Genomic DNA, 20,031 nt, shown 5'->3' with positions numbered 1-20,031 from the left:
TTTGAAAAGAGGTATAAGAAAAATGCACACTATTAGTCATCAGAAATAGGATGAACAAAACTATAATGTGATATCATCCCACCTCAGTTAAAATGATAGTATCAAAAAGATAACAATAAAGAATTCTGGAGACGATGTAGAGAATGGAGCACTCTCACACCCTGTTGGTGGGAATGTCAATTTGTACAGCTTCAATGGAGAAGAATATGGAAGTTCCTCAAGGAGGTAAAAATGAAACTATTCTATTACCCACTGCTAGGTATATCAAAAGGAGGGGAATTCAGTGAATTGAAGATACCTACACTCTCCTACTCAATGCGGCACTATTCACATTAGCTAAGATTTTAAATCAACGTATGTGTCTATCAACAGATAAAAGGATAAAGAAATTTGGAAAAAAAAAAGAAATTTGCTATATATATAAGATAGAACATTATATAGCCATACAAAGGAATGAAATCCTGCCATTTGCAAGAACATAGATGGACCTGGAAAAATTATCTTAAGTGAGATAAACTCGGCACAGAAACACAAACTTTATATATGTTCCCTCATATTGGGAGCTAGATATTTAAAACTATTGATCTTATGTTGATACAGAGTAGAACAATGGTTACCACAGATTAGGAAACTGAGCAGGGAGAGGGGAATAAAGCGAGGCTAGTCAATGGGCAGGAAAATGTAGTTGGTTCGAGAGAATGAACACTATTTACTAACAAAACAGTGACTATAGTTATCAAACATTATGGCCTACTTTAAAATTACTAAAAGAGTGAATTTGGAATACTAACACAAAGAAATGATAAATGCTTGAGGGCAATGGATACCTCAATTGCCTTGATTGATTATACATATATGCCTGTATTGAAAGATCACATATACTCTGTAAACAGACACAACTCTTATGTCCCCAAAATATTACAAATAAAAAATTAAATTAAAAAGTCATTTAACCTTGCTTACCTTCTGAAGACACTATTTTCATTGACAGTCATTCCCTCAACATATGAATTTGAGGGGACATAATTCTTTCCATGGCAGAAAGGTATTCCCCGCAAAATGTCATGAAGAGAACAATTGATGAGTGTTTGGTAAGCATTTCTATAAACAGCAAGACTACTACCCTTAACAGGAATTGGAGACAAGTGTTCAGAAACTTGTGGTCATTTTGTAACGTTCTATTAGATCTCAAGCTTTTATACATAGGAGTGGGGACATAATATAAGGTGTTCTTAAACCAAGATAGGAGAGTTGTGAACCACCAACTTAGAGACATTATTTCAAATCCCCAGGTTAGATGAGATTCCTAAAGCAGTAGCACAGAGTGACAAGAGAAGGTTTGAGATTAGGCGCTGGAGAGGTGTCACAGTCAGGCGATAACCAAATGTTACTCAAAGAATCCCAAGCCTGTGGTCAGAGAGAGGAGAAAATCTGTATCAAGGATCAAAGTCAAGATTAAATTGCCAAATGTCCAGACTTTTGTTGTCATCACTCTTTTATTCTTTGTATAATCTTTGTCTATATTCTTGTGCAAGTGGGAGGATAATTTTGACATATCTATGGTAAGCACCAGTCTGTTGAGTCTAAAAGAGAAATGCTGACACTTTGAGGTCAAAATAAACTTAATGAAGCATTATATCATTTGTTTATAAATTGTAGGCTCTTAATTTGTTGTATTTATATTTATGAAATTCCTTATTTACTTATGATAGAGAGAAACCTTCCTACTCTCATGTGTGTAGCAATATCAAAAAATTACATTCTAGGAAGCTGAAGAAGGAGAGACTAGTGAGAATGGTATATTTCCTGAAAATCACGACTACTGTTAAGCACGGACTCATTATTTTTCATTAAATGGGAGTTATGTAGGCATCGATACTGTAACTCTTTCCTCTCGTCTGGTATTTACACTTAAAGCAAAACATTGCATTTAAGGACATTTTTCTTAAAGTTTAGGATAAGTAATTATGTCCCTATATATTTCTTTTTTTTATCCTTTTATTAAGTCATATACACATAGAAATTGGCTTGGGAGAATACTTTATGAGGAGGATACCCCGGACAATTGAAGCAATACCAAAAATACATTACTGGGATCTGATCAAACTAAAAAGCTTCTGCACTGCCAAGAACATGTAAGTAAAGCAAGCAGACAGCCCTCAGAATGGGAGAGGATATTTGCAGGTTATGTTTCTGACAAGGGTCTAATAACCAGAATCCACAGAGAACTCAAACTTATTAATAAGAAAAGAAAAGTGATCCCATTTCATTGTGGGCAAGAGACTTGAACAGAAGCTTCTCTGAAGAAGACAGGCGCATGATCTACAGACACATCAAAAAATGTCCATATATTTCTAGAATCAAATTCAACTGGTTGAGGAAGAGCACCTTAAAGTGTGAACAGTAATTCTCAACCATTTCTTTTATTGCTGTATAAGTTTTCATTATCTAAGAATTGGTAACTAGATAATATCATTTCTGATATATAACTAATTTGACCAAAATATAACTCCTACTTTTCACTTACCATAGTCGTATGTTCAGTCTCAGACAATAAGAAACTTTGAGTAAATATAAATAATATTGCTATGGGTGGCACCTGTGGCTCAGTGGGTAGGGCGCCGGCCCCATATACTGAGTGTGGTGGGTTCAAACCCAGCCCCGGACAAACTGCAACAAAAAAATAGCCAGGAGTTGTGGTGGGCGCCTGTAGTCCCAGCTACTCTGGAGGCTGAGGCAAGAGAATCACCTAAACCCAGGAGTTGGAGGTTGTTGTGAGCTGTGTGATTCCATAGCACTCTACTGAGGGCAATAAAGTAAGACTCTGTGTCTATAAAAAAAAAAAAAAAAGAAAAAAGAATATGCTATGTGAAATCATTTGGAGATTGGAGAAATCTTCAGAACATGATCTAAGAAGTTAAAGTCTAAAATAAATACCAAAACTATATGTCAATAAGAGACATACACAAGCTCAATTTCTTTTGAAATCTTCCCTAAATTTACTTTATCTAATTAAGTAAAAATTTTCAGGAAAAATTTCCAAAATAAGGTAAACTTTTAATGGTTAACCAACTTCTCTCTCTCTCCCCATCATATATATCCATCTATCTATAACTTATGTATATGTATACATGCATAATTAAAATATGCATTTAAACATTGTATATATAAGTATTATCTAAAACAACAGTGTTAATATTTAAATATATTATTGAAAACAATGAGGAAACTTTCCTGCATCCCATTTTCAGTAAGCCTATGGATAGACTATAGCATCATCCTTTTTTCCTAGACGTTGGTTAGTATCACAAGAATGGAAGAAAAAGTATCCAATGTATACAACCCTATTATGAAACTAATTTATAGCTTTCATATGAAAGCTATAACCTAATTATAGCCTAAGAATATGGGGGGGAGGGGAATGGATGGGTGGAGGGAGGGTGATTGGAGGGATCACCTCTATGGTTTATCTTACAAGGGTACAAGTGAATCTTTCTAGAAGTAGAATATAAACATCTTAACACAGTAACTAAGAGAATGACATAAAGGCTATGTTAACCAGTTTGATGAAAATATTTCAAATTATATATGAAAACACCACACTGTACCCCATGATTGCATTAATGTACACAGCTATCATTTAATAAAAAAAAAAAAGAAAGAAAAAGAAAAAAAAAAGAAGCTGTAAAAAAATAAAAAGGAATGGGATGAGCTTAGAATGAGGAAGAGGTTATAAGGGTAGCAGTTCAATCAGTCAACCTATAAAGGAGGATTAGTGGCATCCACAGAATAAATCAGTGGATTTCTCTCCTAATTCTCAAACCCTGTACCTCTTTCTCAATCCTTCCCAAAGATATCTGATGTTAGCCAGATCGTGAACACAGAACTATTTCTGTTTCTGACACATACATGTGTCTCCTTGTTCAGATTTATAATCACACAAATGACAGGTTCCAGATGCTTTCTAAATTTTGCTTTAGTGGAAAGCTTTTAAAAATAAATTCCAAGACAAATTTATATTTTTTCTTACTGTTCTGTTACTTTTATTGGCTTCTTAAAACCTTCTGTCCCCACGTCAACTGACTTGACAGATTGAAACAAAACTTAGTGTAAGAGAAACTGAGGATGTTTACTTGGGGAAAAAACTGTTGAAATTCTGTCTCAGAAACAATAATTTATACAAGTATAATTGCTACTATGAAACTAATTTATAGCTTTCACATGAAAGCTATAATCCTATCATAGACCAAGAATGTGAGGAAAGGGGAAGAGAGGAAGGGAGGGGAGGATGGGTGAAGGGAGGGTAATTGGTGGGACCACACCTATGGTGCATCTTACAAGGGTACATGTGAAACTTACTAAATGTAGAATATAAATGTCTTAACACAATAACTAAGAAAATGCCAGGAAGGCTATGTTAACCAGTTTGATGAAAATATTTCAAATTTTGGATGTAAAACCAGCACATTGTACCCCAGGACTGCATTAAGTACAGAGTGTTGATTTAATTAAAAAAGAAAAGAAAGTCAATACAATAAATTAGACAGAAATAAACCTGTGTTTTTCCAGTTTATTAGAATGTAAAACTGCAATTATTCAAAGTGTCAATAATGTTATAAGTAGTACTCTAGAAAGGTTAGAATATATGATTTATTATCAATGAGGAATTTTACAACTTGATCTCTGGATATATTTCAAGTCAATATTAATAACTTTTTTTATTTTTGAAGCTCAATTCTATTTTATTTAAATTTCTACCTTCTTCATCCAATGACTCTTACTCTTAAACCTTAAAAATTTAACTTTACAATTAATGAGATTTTAGAGCCTGACAGTGTTGCATGTATCCTTTATCTCTTAATTACAATTAAGGTAGCTTTACTTCAATCCAATATTCTCTGTTCAATACCAGGAAAGAACTTCACAAAGTAGGCTAATAAGTCATACTCAGTGGGAAATGATGGTTTTCCTTTAAAATTGAAAGAACACAATTTTCTTTCTTTTTTTTTTTTTAAGTATTTTCAACTTATTTACTTATTGCTGGGGGTTGAGGGCTCAGAATAAAGCTTGTGCTAACTTTTACTTTTGTAATTATTAAGAGACTTATGTGGGAGATTAACAACCACCCTATGAGAATAAAGTCCCTTCCACTCCGGCATTCATTATTTGACTGTGAAGATTTGTTTCTAGGGTAAAGAGCATCCTCTATGTTCCAAGAACACTGGTAATTTTGAATGATTTTGTTACTGATGAAAGCTCATTGACAGGGAGTCATGAGCACCCATTGGCAATTGCTTAAGGAGTCTGCAGTTCCTCTCATATTGTCCCTGTTAACAGTGGTTTTGCACCGTTTTGCCAACTTCCTCTTCTTTCATTTTATAATACAGGTTGAGCATTCCTAATCCTACAGTCCAATACCTCTGGAGAAAACACTTTAAGAAGTGATCCGTTCTCTTCCCTAAAGGGCCCTCTTCCTGGTTCCCCAACTATTTCTGATGTTTATTTTTCCCTAAAAAAAACTCAACCCACAATAACCTTTTAATCAAAACAGAGCATCATAGGTGGAGACTAAGAGGCGGCCTCTGCTTGTTGTGTGTGACGCTTAACAGTTCATACTGGTGTTCTGGGGATGCCACTGTGCTGCTCAGCTACCTTGAACGTGTCGTTTGTCACAGTATTAATGGAATGTCATATTTTTTGACTCTTAAGTACTTATGTGTGAATAAGTGTAAGAAACGGTTCCTCATTTGTAGCATAGAAATAAGAGTTGGGAATAACGGTGACACCAGATTATCCCAAGGGAGGCAGTAACACTTCTGCTTTCTGATTATGCAGTGCATGGGAACTTTGTTTCATGCACGCAATTCTTAAAAATATCGTATAAAATTACATTCAGGCTATGTGTATAAGATGTCTATGAAACATAAATGAATCTCATGTTCAAGCTTTTATCCTATCCCTAAGATATTCCAGTATACATATGCAAGTATTCAAAACTCCATAAATATAAAAAATCCTATATAAATATAAAAAATACACTTCTGGTTTGGAGCATTTTAGATAAGGGGTACTCAACTGGTACCGGCCCTTTGTTTTTAATTCTTACCAACAAATATATGGGTAGACCTTAATTTAAGCATCAGAGATAATAGAAATTTCATGAAAGGTACGAAGCTACTTTGTGTCACTTGTACCAGTTTTTGCTGATCACAGAGTGGAAACTCTGATTTTGTAGAACACTTCTTTCAGTTCCTTAACCATCTCTTACTCTCACCATGGGTCTCACTCTGTTTTACACACACACACTCTCTCTCTCTGTCTCTCTCTCTCATCCTCACGCACGTCTCCTTTCTATATGCCTTTTCTTCTAAGAACATTTATTCTCTTATTCCTGTGCCCTTACTTTTCATTTTCTTATCAAATCATTTGAATGTGTATATATATATATAAAATAAATATATGTATATATATTTACATAATAAATATATGTGTATATATATATATACATTTAAATGTGTATATATGGTAGTAAATTATATATTTCTTTCTCAAGGTCTTCATCAACATTTTAAATACCAGGCTAATTTCTGTTTTCTAGAGACTGCATAGGTCTTTCGACGTAGAGGTATTATTATGTAGCCAGTGTCATTATTTTCCCGTTTTGTGTGTGATGTCTCTCACCATACTAGAAGTTCTCTCAGAGTGGACACACGTCATTCACTGCTGTGTCATTCACCCGGTGCAGGGCTCAGCACCAATGTATGCTCAAGAAGCATTGCAGAATAAGTAAATAAATGAACGTCTGGTTATTCCAATTGTATTAATCTGTTTTATTCATATTCATGAGCCTCACGTATCCCTTGGCCTCTTCAAATGTTAGTACAAAATGAGACGTACAGAAGTGCGAAATACACACCAGATTTACAAGACTTAGTGGAATCAAAGTAAAAATCAAAATAATTTTATATGATTACATGTTAAAATGATAATTTTTGAGATAATTATTAGAATTAATTTTACCCTTTATTATTACTTTCTGTAATGTGGCTACTTGATTTTTTTTTTTTTTTGAGACAGAGTCTCTAGTTCTTGCACTGGGTAGAGTGCCATGGCATCACAGCTTACAGCAACCTCCAACTCTTGGGCTCAGGGGATCCTCTTGCCTCAGTTTTGTTCTATTTTTAGTAGAGATGGAGTCTCGCTCTTGCTCAAGCTGGTCTCGAGCTTGTGAGCTCAAACTATCTACTTGCCTTGGCCTCCCAGGGTGCTAGGATTACAGCTGTGAGCCAGGACTCCTAGCCTACTTGAAATTTGTAATTAAGTTTGTGGCTGGCAGTCATGCTTAGCGTTGCATTTCTTGGACGGCACTAGAAGAAATCACACATACCTTAGACCCAAGAACATCATAAACCCATTATTACAGGTATTTTGTCATTAAATGTTAGTTAAAGCGTTATTTCATTGTTGGTGAAATTAAGAAAAATAGTGATATTTTAAATCTCATTAATATATCTTCCTTAATTTAAGCATTTTCATTCTCCACAATTATTATCTTTAATTACAATAAATTAGATTATAGGAATGATATGAATATCAGTAGTAATTTTAAATTAATATTTCATATAGAGAGAGAGATGGAGTGTCACTTTGTTACCCTTGGTAGAGTGCTGTGGCATTATCACTCACAGCAACCTCAAGCTTGGGCTCATGCAATGCTCTTCTCTCAGCCTCCCAAGTAGCTAGAACTACAGGCACTGACCACATAGCCACTGACCTGGCTATGTTTTAGAGACAGATCTGGCTCTTGCTCAGGCTAGTCTTGAACTCTTGAGCTCAAGCAGTCCATCCACCTTGGCCTCTCAAAGTGCTGGGATTAGAGGCGTGAGCCACTGCACTCAGCCAAAAGAAATATATTAAAATTTAAAATTACAATTCCAATATGGAAACATTCAGAATATTTTCTCATTTTAAAGTTTGCACAAAAGAAAAAAATGATTCCATTCCAGTTCAGGTTGGAAGAACGCTCTGCAGTGACGGAACATCTGTGTTCTAGATCTATGACATTCAGTAGTGTGACCACGAACCACAAGTGGCCATGTGAGTACTTGAAATATGTGCATGTGACAGATAAAATAAATTCACAGTTTTAATTATTTTAAGTTTTAAAAGCCAAATGTAGCTAATGTCTATCCTATTGGACATTACACCCCTGGACTGCAAGATAATCCCTGCTCTATAGCTAGCAGCTTTGAATTTCAGGTACACACACCTTGAAATGCCATGTTGGAAATACTTCTATCTCCTCTAAATTACAAGTAAAACATAAAGTTTTATACAATTAGAATGTTCCAAATACTTTAAAAAGACCTTTCCTGTTGGGTTTTTAAAAAGTTTCCCCTTCACTTCTTAATAAAGACAGCCATATAGAAGTTGCCAGCAAGATTTACTTAAATGTTAATTATCTGATATCAGCCTCCCTTCATGTAGCTAAATTACACGTTTGATTTTTAATTAAAATGAGACCATTAAAAAAAACAATTTTAAAAGGTCCTCCCCCCAGTTCTTTTTTGTTTGTTTCCTACATTTATAAGCACACTGCTTTTGATATTCTGTGTGAGTGATTATTTCAGGATAACCTAAACCTCCAGAAGTCATTTTGAGGAGGGCTTTATTGTGTAAAAACGATTTCTAATTTAGGAATATGCAAAATGAATTGTGTGTTTAAAATGCTAAACCTCATTCTTGTGATTTGTCTCCTGCAGCATGTCCAGAAAATGGGTTTTTAAAGAACAAGATGTAATTAACATTCAGTTTTATCTGCTTAATTATAAGCTAATATCTGATTGAAGAGAAACATTTCTGCCTCTGGTTTTCATCTAGGGAAATAGGAGAATCATAGAGGCTCAGAGCTGGTAAGGTTTTTGTCCAAATTTATCATTCTGTACATTAGAAATATTAGTCACAAGTAAAATGACTTTGAGAAAGTCCTATTTACTTCATAATAGAGATGGGGAAGCAGAATATTGACTTTTGGTAGCGGTAGTATAATTAACGCCTTTTTAAATTGTATTCTTTCCTTTCAAAATTGTCTATGTAACATATCTGTATGCCTTTTTCCAAGAATGTCCCACACCTGTTTGGTCAGAGTAGCAAGGGGAGAGAACAAGCCTTCGCTAAGTACCAGCTCTGGACTGCGCATCACCTTGGATGTCTCCACAGTGCATTATTATTTCCTGTTATCCTCAAGTAAACTTGCAGAGAGAGGTGACTGAGTTGGGGCTCTCAGCAGTTGAAGGAATGGGCTCCTTGTCACAAAGCTGATGAGGGAAAAGTGGGAGGAAAGGGAGGGTAAGAGTCAAATCCATGCTGTCCTCCTGATGAAGTCTACACATTTTCTTCCATATCATACTGATCCTTTATAAAAAGTCAAATATTTTATACTCCTTCCTGATTCAGAAAAATAGAAAAAGTGAAAGTTGACATTATTGTTTTTGAAATATGTTTGGAAAATATTTGTTCTCAAACACACAAAATTTAATCCACTCCTTGTAGGGCTGTATGTTTCTATTAAAATTTGAGGGGTTTTGTTATTAAATTAATTTCCCTTGGATCTTTTAAATGGTCTTGTTACCAAATGAATTCAATGTTACATTTTTTTCCTGTTGATCTACATAATTTGGTTAATACAGTGTTGTACCTACCAAATAAAATTTCTGGTATTATGTGAAGATTCTGCTTAAAATATTTGAATTCAGTTTCAATGGGATCATGCATGGAGAGAAAAAAAGGCATGGCATTTAAATAATTTGATGTTCAATTTTTTTTGAGGGGTGAACTTTAAAATTAATGACTAAAAAAGAAACAAAGGCCAATAAATTAAGTATCACGAAGGTACTTCTATTATATATTTTTCTGGATAACAACATTACATTAAAATAAGCCAGTGGTTTAGAATTGAGACTTACTTACCATTGAATTTTGTTTCCACCACTTGCTTACAGGGTAACTGGGGGCTTCCTAAATCTTAGCTCACTCGTTTATATCACAATGGAAGTGTCTGAATTCTCCACATATTAATACAACACTTAGCATGGTCACTCGTAAGTAACACTTGCTCAATTCATGCAATTATTGTTGTTGCATTTATTATTGTGCAATTGTTATTCCCATCTACAATGTGGTATGTTGGGGTTTGATATCTACAGATTTTAAATAACTTACTGAAATAGTATATTAAAAAGTATGTTAGAATTTTTTTGTAAGTTACAATAGCACAGGTCTTTGTAGATGATATTACACTCACTGAATGCACAGCAACTATGCAAAATGGTACTTCCCTGAGTACTATGCTTGTATAATATGAGCATATTGATATTTCTTTAAACTAAGGTGTTTATTTTTGGGAAAAATTGAATAATAACCTCTATTTTATAACAAATCGTAAGTTAAGGTTCACAAAATATGTTACAGTCAATCTATAATATATGTCAAGCTTCACTAAAAAGTATTGATTTTTAAAATATAAGCAACTATACCCTTTAAGATCTAATCCTGAAAATTCTTTTATTTGCTGCTACATGAAAGTTTAAGGAAAAATAATACTTATATGGACAAAGGTATGAACTAACATGGATGACTTAATAGTTACTCTATGTTATTGACAACTCTGGTTTAAATGTTTGTTGCCTCTAAACCTCACGTTGAAATGTATTTGCCATTGTAAAAGTATGAAGATGTGAGAGCTTCAAGAAGTGCTCAGACCCTGAGGGCTCCTCCCTCCCGGGGGGGGGGGGGGGTTGGTGCCCCAGGACCTTGTACAGTGTGAATTCTGCTCCCTCTTGCGGCCTTTCTTTCCCCCTCTGCCCCTTTCTTTTCCTTTCTGTATGTGATGCCTTCCGCCAAGTTATGACACAGCAAGAAGACCATTGCCAGATGCCAGCATCTTGATCTTGGACTTTGCAACCTCCAGAATTGTGAGAAGGATCTATTCATCCCAAATCACCCAGTCTGTGGTATTCTGTTAAAACAGATGAAGACATTACAAAAGCGGGAATAAAATGACCTACTCTTGAGAGTCCAAATCTCCCTTAGAAAGCATAATTGCCTCAAAAAATAGCATAAAAAGATTTTCCCACCATTGGTACCTTCATGGCAAGTGGGAACTTACATTGCATGGGTTCCACTATAGAAGCAAAATTTACTTTCAAAATCAAAAATTACTTTTTAAAAATTAAAAAATTTCTTGTTTTTAATAACTTGTGGTGGTCCATAATATTTCCTCACATATATTAATTACATGGGCTTCTGAGTTGAGGTAGAGTCCTACCAAGAAAAATATACAGAAATTACATCTGAGCTCTTAATGCTTGACAAATGCTACTTTACTTGAAAACATTTAATTTGAAAATCTCTTTCCTAGAGAGTCAACCTTATCCTTGGGCTTTGTAGTAAATATCTTACTTTCATGTATTTATTGTGGGAAAAAATGTATTTATAGAACAGATGTCAACCTTTAAAAAGCAAAGCGTAACTATTAAGAATATGGATGTATGTGGTATATTCTAATTTTAAATGACACAGTCAGGAAGACTAGTATAATAGAATGGCAGATTAAAAATATTCTGATAGGTTTGTACACAGAGCTGTCTCTGGAGACAAGCAAGTTAGTCACTACAGAAATATGTTAAGCGTGAATATTTATTGAGTCTAATTTTATCATGAAATACAAAAATGGGGTAGTTCATCCCAATGAAGGCTCCATGTGTGCCTCTGCACGCAGGAATGTTGTGGGGTGAGAGGGTGAAAGAGAGAGATAAAGAGGCATGAAACAGAGGGGGGAGAAATGGTGCTTGTGTGTGCCTGATGTCCAATGTGCCATAGACTTGATACATTTTAACAAATTCATGTGTGCATAAACACACGTCCTTATGAAACAAATTGGAAAGAGGGGCTTGGAGATTCTGTCCTCTTAGGCAATACCAATCAGTGTATTCATTGATTTTGTAGATTGGTTTGTGTAGTGACAAATACTATTTATTTACTTAAACATATGCAGATGTTTTGAATTTAAATACACACAAATATGAAGTAGAGGTTAAATCCCTCGCAGGGATAACATGCTTTTCTAACTTCTGGGAGTATCTCAATCTTCTTGTACATAAATCCTTTACTACCATGTGTGGAGAGGACATCATGAAAGAACGATGGTTAACAATCAAGCATATTATAATCCAATAACATTACTCTTTGTTGTAAGAGACAATTCATATAGTCAAAGAACACAATTCAAATATATTCTTTATAGTCATCTATTCAATCATACTCAAGTTTGCTTGTTTTCTTTTGTATTTAAGGATTGGTTTATTCCCATATTAATATAAAGTAAGTATTTTTGTTTGTTTGTTTGTTTTTGAGACAGAGTCTCACTGTGTCACCCTTAGTAGAGTACTGTGGTGTCACAACTCACAGCAACCTCAAACTCTTGGGCTCAAGCGATTCTCTTGCCTCAGCCTTCCAAGTAGCTGGGACTACAGGCATCCACCACAATGCCCAGCTATTTTTATTATTGTGTTGTTGTTGTTGCAGTTGTCATTGTTGTTTTAGGTGGCCCAGGCCAGGCTTGAACCTGCCACCTTCAGTGTATGTGGCTGGCACTGTAACCACTATGCTCTGGGGGCCGAGCCAAGTAAGTTTATTTTAAACAATCTATATGAACAACTTTTAGTCTGATGAGGCATCTGCCAGTAACAATGGCTATTCAAGATGCTAATAATAATAATAATAATTATTATTATTATAACAAAACACTTGTAACACTATATGAGTATAAAGTCTACCAAGAGTTTCAAAGTGCGTTCTCAATTAAGTATGATAAAAGTCCTTATAGGCTGGCAGAGGAGTTGGTATTATTTGCATTTCACTGGTTATGAAGCTGAAGCTTCCAGCTATAAAGAAAATTCCTTGGGGTGGCACCTGTGGCTCAAAGGAGTAGGGTGCCAGCGCCATATGCCAGAGGTGGTGGGTTCAAACCCAGCCCTGTTCCCCCTAAAAAAAAAAACCTGCAAAAAAAAAAAAAAAAAAAAAGAACATTTCTTGTCCCTTCTCTCCAAGCTTTCAAGTTTCATGTCTGGGACTAGAATCCAAGAGTCTGAATGCTGAGCTTGGTATTCTTTGAACTACTCCATATTACCTAGATAGACGAGTAATGACATTAGTATCATTGTTCCCCTTCCCTCCCTTCCTTCTTCTTTCTTTCCACATTCAAAGGATTTTAGTATCATTTATTTATTAATAGTTTAATGTACTCAGTCATCCAATATTTCTTATGTACCAGGTATATATTATAAAAATGTTCAAGTACAATGTTGCATAAAACTCAAGTCTAAGTTATATCCAGAATGAGTAGACATTCTCAAAAATACAGTGGTGAAGGGACAGACAGGACTTATCACCGAGGACAATGGTCTCAAGCATAGTGTAATTCTTCCTTACTACATCACAGTCTATTATGAGTTCACGGTCTCTTCACTAAACTATGGGGGATTGTACAAAACTGGAAGTCATAATTCATCTTTGCTACAGCAAACCAATGAGGCTTTTCCATGAAAATGTGTCATGCTCCTGAGCAGTGTCTGTTATGCTTGTGGTAATGACACAAAAAGTGATGAGAACCACTTTTCACAGTTCTCATCTACCCTTTCGATGAGGATACCCTTTAAATACACAGTTCAAGGCAGAGAAGTAATGTGTATTTAAAGGGTCGTGTTGTCTTAAATCTTCTCTTCAGCAGCCAACAGAGGTAAAGCACTTATGTGCCACTGAGATTCCCTTGAACCACTACTTTAATGCTTATAACAGTGAAGTGGAATGACCTTTGAGAAATTACCTTGGACACATCCCGACTTCAATGAGCACTATCCGTAAACTCCTTCTGAAATTTGACAGTCAATTTTATTTTTTAACCACATCTAAGAAAAGGGATTATATAAAATCCAATAGTAGCCTTTTCCACTTGTAGTACAAAGAATTCCTTGCAACTTGCACATTGCTATCTTTAGTCATTTAACTTTACCCAGGGTCTGATTTCTTTCCTTTTATCTCACTAAGAATAGAGAACAAAAGACCAATTCCTTTCTAAGGAAGGTACAATTCAGGTAATCGTACTTATGTTAATATTCCGTGTCAATTTTCAAATACTACAAGTATTGATTTTTATATTTTGAAAACAAAGGGTGAAATACACACCAAAGGGATCAAAGAATCTTACTATTAGATGAAAACTTTGAAAGGAATGGCCTTTCCACAAACATAGGAAGATTATAAACATCAAATTCTATGATTTTTGGAAAATAAGTGTGTTTGTTACATTCACGGATTAATTTACTCATCATTCTATTTACTCAGGGTTTTTTTTTTTTCAATTCACCGATATCTTATTCAGTATGTGTGTGTGTGCTAGAAAAATGGCTGTCAGTGATATGAAAAAATAGATAAGCCATGACCATCCTGTCAGATGCTCTCCATCCAGTGGGAGATCTTGGTGTGCATATATTTTTATTGTATGCAAACTTTTAGAAGGAGTAAGTCGCCCTTGAAGGAGCTGTCATGTAATCAAGAGAGAAAGAGTTTAAAGAAGGCAGAGGTCATTGTGGTAAAGCTTCATCATAAAAACAGGAAAATCGTCATTCCAATGTTTCCATGAATCAGGTAATGTTAAACAAAACCTTGGTTTGAATTATTGCTAGAAGGTGACTCATAGATTAATACTATTATTGTCCATAGGAAGAGTCTAAGCAGACGCTTGTGAAGATGTTCTGTGTATAAACTCAATATATATTAGTCCAGTTTTTCTAATTTGCCATGAAGACTTAAGGGCTGCATATCGCATTACCAGTGAGTAAAGTAAACAGGCAGTATGTTTAAAGTTAAGGATTTAAAAAATACTTATTGAATATAAATTTTAAAAAATTACAATAAATAATATTATTTTGTATAATAGACTGAGTTATGTATCCTGAAATTTATATGTTCACTCCCTCATCCCAATGTGACTATATTTGGAGACTGGGCCACTAATTACTGTTCAGTGTGGTCATAAGGTTGGGACCCTCATCGCATGGGACTAGTTTTTACAGTCAAGGCAGAGACATCGAAGATCTTCCTCTTTCCCGGTAGGCACAGAGGAAAGGCTATGTGAGGACACAACACAAGAGTGGCCATCTACAGGTTATAAGAAGCCTGACCAGAAATCAGTGTTTGTGGTATCTTAACTTTGGATTTCCACTGTCTAGAAATGTGAGAAATAAATATCTAAACAACTGAACAAGCAGCTTATAGCATTTTGGTAATGGCAATTAGTAACATGTATTAGATTTTTCTGCATTTCATGTCGTGCATTTAGAACTTTAGAGGGATAATCTCATTGAGTCCTCAGGTCAGTCTGAGAAGATAGGCATTTCTGTGATACCTTATGTTGGTAGGTATAAGGTGCAGAGATCAGCTATCTAAAGAGTAAATCATTGCTCTTAGGATACAAGGACCATCGTTAATATGCTGCAGTTTTGATTTGTGAGTATATATTTGTTTGAATATTAAGAATCATTAAAGGTTTTTAACATCACATTTTAATCCCATATTTATCATATTATCTACACAAATAAAAATTCTAGTTAAATGTTTTCTAACGTAACTATTAATAAAGGTAATTTGTAAAGCTTATCATTTGCTGTAATTACACATCTGAAAAGAAACATAAAATATATTAAAACAGAAATGGGACAAAGGTGATTATAAATGTTGGTATTAAAGTTAATGTTTGATATCATAAATTTCAAAAGACTTGGTGACTATTTAAAGGGCCCATTATATGAACTCAACATGAAAATTTAAAAGGCGCAACACCCCCAAATAGACTTGCCAGTGATTAAAAAGAAAATATCAAAGAACTTGAAGGCTTGAAATGTAATAAGGGCCCAAATGAGTTAGTGATGGCTATCATAAAAATCTGGCAGGGCATTTTATTTATAATTTGTAATAAAACTGTCACAGGTTGAATTTATAAAAGCACTTATCTTAGAAAAATAAATCTATTTGCCAAGGGCAAGTTAATAACCTCTGCAGTTCATTTGAATACACCGACAAAGAGATGATTTGGCTAATGGAGCATTATAAGTCTATCTAGAAACGGACAGGATGCTGTGACAACACAAACAGAACAGTCCTGTGCTGGGAATGAACAGCAGGAATACTTTCTCCATTATCTGAAATACAAATGAATAATGTTAACCTTGCCCCTAAGGAACATGTACACAGAGAAAATTGTGTTCAAGTATTCATTTTAAGAAACAATTAAAAATATTTAAAATTGCATAGTAAAAGAACATGTGGATTTGTACTCTACCTAACTGTATGTATAACTATCTCCTAAGGATTAGAAGTCATTTATTTGAGGAATCCAAGGGAAACATATTTTACTTAATACATAGTTTTATAGATACTCATAAATGTTAAGCATATGCAATTTTAAACAACAATTCCTTGAAATAGAAGGTAATGTTAGCGGAACCACAAAAATCCACAGCTATACATAGTTTTAAAATAACTGGGGTGATAGCATGATAGAAATCCCTAAGCCCCTGCTGTCATAAGGAGGTTGGGCAAGACATTTAGCCATTTTGTGATTTTATTTTTCTAGAACGTTCATAGAGATTTCCAATGTAACTTTCTATGACCCTCAAAAATGCAAACACGGCAAGAGTTTGAGACCGCTTTTCTACCCTAACATAGAAAACAAAAATGAGCTGGGCATTGTGGTGGACACCTATAGTCCCAGCTATTTGGGAAGCTGAGGCATGAAGATTGCTTTAGCTCAAGAGTTTGAGGGTGCTGTGAGCTATGAGGACACCATGGCATTCAACCCCAGAGCAAAAAAGGGAGACTTTGTGCCAAAAACAAACAATCTTGTGTGTGGAATCACATAATTTTTTTTTTCCAATGTGATGTTGTATACAGAGTTAGTTATGGAACTTCTTTTATTTAAGACAGGGTCAGCAAACTTTTCCTTAAAGGGCAGATAGTCAACTCTACCAGGATACTGTGAATAGCTACAGGCAATATGTAAATACATAGGCTTGGCCACAGTTTTAAAAAGCTTAGTTTACAGTGACAGACAGGGGACATGATCTGGTCAGTAGATAATAATTTTCCAACCCAATCTGGAAGGAAAAAAGGTGTCTATATTCTCTACTTTTTCTATTTTCTCTTAAACAAAACTTTTAGAAATACGCATTCACATCAAAAGGACCATTCACCATGATTAAGTGAGATTTATCCCTGGGATGCAAGGATGGGTCAACATATGTAAAATGATACATGTGGCATATCACATGAACAGAATAAAGAACAAAAACCATACCAACGTCTCAATAAAAATAGGAAAGGCATTTGACACAATTCAACATCTTTCCATGTTTCCCTTCATGCTTCATCTTTTCCGTTGGAAATTTCCATCTATCTTCCAGCATCTTTTATTTAGCTTTTCCCTTTACTTTGATCATTCATAAACTCACCTTTCTAAGGCTTGTCTGCTATTTTAAAAAAATTAATACAGCAGAAAAACCTCATAAGTTACAGAATGTGAATAGCAAATCTATCCACTGGTTCTATTAAGGATGTTTTGAATTTTTTCATGCAAACAGTGCTTCTTTTGGCAATTCTTGGTGCCAAGGCCTAGTTCTGTTAATATTTCGCTAGGTAACTATGAAATCAACATCTCCATATTATCTGTTATCCAATGGGATTCATAATAGCATACATCTCAGTGGATTTCTGTGACTCTTAAATGAGCTAATGTATATACAATGAACTAAGCATATATTTTGCCAGTGCTCAAAATGAAAAGTATATAATATATAGTAACTATTATTATTACATTTATTAAAGTTAATAATTATCTCAGGTGTGGGATACATTAATTATAATCAAAGATATTTTTGTAAAATATATAATACAGCATAGCTCAGCAGAAATAAATATTTTATCACAAGTTAATATTAAGGGTTAAAGAAGTAGATCCATCAGGGATGGTTGAGGAAAGCTAAGTGATGGGGGATATTTTATAATAGATCCCAGCTCGGCGCCTGTGACTTAAGCGGCTAAGGCGCCAGCCACGTACACCTAAGGTGGCAGGTTCGAATCCCCAGCCCAGGCCCACCAAACAACAATGATGGCTGCAACCAAAAAAAAAATGGCCGGGCGTTGTGGTGGGCACTTGTAGTCCCAGCTACTTGGGAGGCTGAAGCAGGAGACTCGCTTGAGCCCAGGAGTTGGAGGTTGCTGTGAGCTGTGATGCCATAGCACTCTACCCAGGGGGTTAACTTGAGGCTCTGTCTCAAAATAAATAAATAAATAAATAGATCCCGAAGGAGGATGTAGTCTTTCCCTGGCAGACTGGGAAGAGTGTTGAGTACAGAGGATTAACAAGAAATATGGTTCCAGCAAAGGCGCTAATGCAGAAAAAGTGTGTAGGGACTTGCCTGCTTTAAGCCATCACCTTGAGTGAGAGTGGCAGCCGCAGGAGGGCTCAGATGGAAGGTGGGCTGGAAAATATGACACATTTGAAAGTTTCTTTTCATTGGTAGTATAGTTGCCTAGTATTTCATCCCAAGGTGGTATTTGCTCCCCAGAGTAAATAAACTTAAGGAAAGAACTTGCACACAGAGGAATTTATAGAGTGAGAACACTAAGGTCTCATTTTGTGGGCCAAGTGAAGTGAGAGCAAATGTGGCCCACATTCTGGATGTTACTGGGTTTGCTCCCTGGGGGGTGGGCTCAACCTTCTCCAGGTCCCCTCAGGCAAGCCTGGAGTAGAGGGCCAGACATCCTGCCTGCCTGCGGAAGAGGCATTGAACTAAGGAGCCTCACCTGGGCTGCCCTAGCCTCACATGTACTTGGCCATGATAACCGGGCAGGAGGAGACGGCAAATCGATTGTAAACTAAAATATCAGAGTTCTCATGAAAAAGAAGGGCCCTGAAATTCATGAAACGCTAAAAAGAGTAGTGTGAACTATGAAGGGACACGAACATTAAAATCTATTCCACATCTGGACTCACTTCACCCTAGTTCGTGAAGTACCATCTTTAACTTTCAGTTTTTGCCTCTGAAAGTGAAGAAAGAAATTGAATTCAGTGATTTTCCGGGTACCTTCTACCACCATGAAACTACAACTATTTGATCTGGTGGTAACAGAAAACAGAAAAGAGCTGAGAACCAAAACTCTCACTGTATCCATGTCATAGGAAAGGGACCTCAGATATTATCATTTTAATTCTTGAGTTATTTAAGAAAACAAAGAACATAAAGTTAAATTGATTCATGCTAAGATTTTCAGGCAAGGAAATAAAATATAAAGTCAAAGCTAGACTCATGGAGAAAGGCATATAGATATTATGGTACAAAATTTTATATTGTGCTATATGAGCCCAGAAGACCAGCAGGGAAAAAATAAATGGAGAGATAATCCCTGAAGGTTTAGAAGTCAGTGTAATGCCATGCTAATCTGGAATTATGACTACATAATGTTTTAGCTCTTTCTAATGTACAAAGTATTTTGTCTTTTATTATCCCATTTTGTGGGATAAACTGCAATAAACTTATGAGATACAATTTATCCCATGAAATTTTTCACTACTTGCTCAGCTTCTTGAAAGCTGGGCCTTTCGAATTCCGGTCCAGTAGCACTCCTGCCATGTAATCAGCAGCCACTGTGGGCTCAGAAATATTGTGCTGTGATTGAACTGATTTTGTTGATGATTTCTGTAGCAGTCTGTAAACTTTATTCAGGAAGGGGAGAAGAGGCAAGTTTACAGTTAAGTAATAACCAGGAGATCAATGCTTAAAGAGGGCTGGGAATATGGAGCTGCAAGGATGATTGAAATAAACGTTCAGAAAGTTTTTACTCCTGTCAGTCCTGTCTGGGACTGGTGACATGGGGCATGGGGAGTTTGGCGTGCAGAAATGTTGCTTGAGTGTG

At 35.5% G+C, this 20,031-nt stretch overlaps 1 non-coding gene across 1 annotated transcript; it reads left to right on the top strand.

The window, feature by feature from the left end:
• The first annotated feature begins 18,804 nt into the window (after nt 1-18,804).
• LOC111723235 lies at nt 18,805-18,945 on the top strand. The gene has a single exon (XR_002771818.1).
• Nucleotides 18,946-20,031: the final 1,086 nt, after the last annotated feature.

Source organism: Otolemur garnettii, unplaced genomic scaffold (genome assembly GCF_000181295.1).
Source record: "Otolemur garnettii isolate 467f Iridium unplaced genomic scaffold, OtoGar3 scaffold00009, whole genome shotgun sequence".
NCBI classification, from domain to species: Eukaryota; Metazoa; Chordata; class Mammalia; order Primates; family Galagidae; genus Otolemur; species Otolemur garnettii.
This window is presented reverse-complemented; position numbering and strand designations above follow the sequence as displayed.